General features: G+C 40.5%; 1 long non-coding RNA gene across 1 annotated transcript; it reads left to right on the top strand.

Annotated features, from left to right (window-relative positions):
- Positions 1-8: 8 nt before the first annotated feature.
- LOC111649040 (uncharacterized) lies at positions 9-719 on the top strand. Its single transcript, XR_015436683.1, has 2 exons — positions 9-492; positions 600-719. It is a non-coding gene; the product is annotated as an uncharacterized LOC111649040 (long non-coding RNA).
- The last annotated feature ends 128 nt before the right edge of the window (positions 720-847 follow it).

Raw genomic sequence — 847 nt, forward strand, 5'->3', positions numbered from 1 at the left:
AATGGGAATATGGACCATATTTGTCCATACAGACAATTCAGTTACTGTGAACACTGTGTACAAGCAGGAACAATAAAGATACGGGGAGAGGTGTTGATGGTCTTGTATTTTTTGTCTGTGTTTAGCAAAACATATTGTAGACTTGTTATCTGTGAATGTGTCTGATTGTTATGTGGTAACAGGGAATGCTGATTTATTTCCTGTTGCCTAAAGATTAAATAATGACATACTTTGCTCATTGACATCAAAATAAATTACACTCACTCGTCATGATTGACCTATACAACCCAACAGCTACTGATCAGCTAATTAAGCAGTAATACTTGATTGGTACAGTGGGTTTACATCAATTGTATGTTCACATTTTTCAGACTCCTGCAAGCTCGTCTGGAAAAAGAGGAGTTTGAGGAGGAACTGAAGGAGCTCCAGGAAAAAGTGAGCACCATGAAACAACAGATACCAGACCCCGGCCACACGCACACTCTCAACCAGGTGCAGTAACACACACACACACACACACACAGTGCTTTACACGATAACTGATGCACAGGTGAATAAAAAAACATTTCACCATCAAATTGTTCATGTTTCTGTTTCAGGAACTTCAGCGATGCAATGCTGATCTGCAGAAGGCAAAGTCTGAGGTGGAAAAGCACAGGACAGACTTTGACAGGAAGGTCATGGAGGTCATCTCCATAAAAAAATCTCACCAGAGCCAAGAGGCAGAATTGAAGTATGAGATTGACAGGCTAAAGGACCAATTACAGAGGGCCAAGGATGACATTTCCAAGGCTCAAGAGAAAAACAAACGGGTTAGTTTAATCTCAATAAAGAGTGGTGATGTGTA

This window comes from Seriola lalandi, unplaced genomic scaffold (assembly GCF_002814215.2).
Source record: "Seriola lalandi dorsalis isolate HSWRI2012SDOR001 ecotype SW California unplaced genomic scaffold, Sedor1 jcf7180001964155, whole genome shotgun sequence".
NCBI classification, from domain to species: Eukaryota; Metazoa; Chordata; class Actinopteri; order Carangiformes; family Carangidae; genus Seriola; species Seriola lalandi.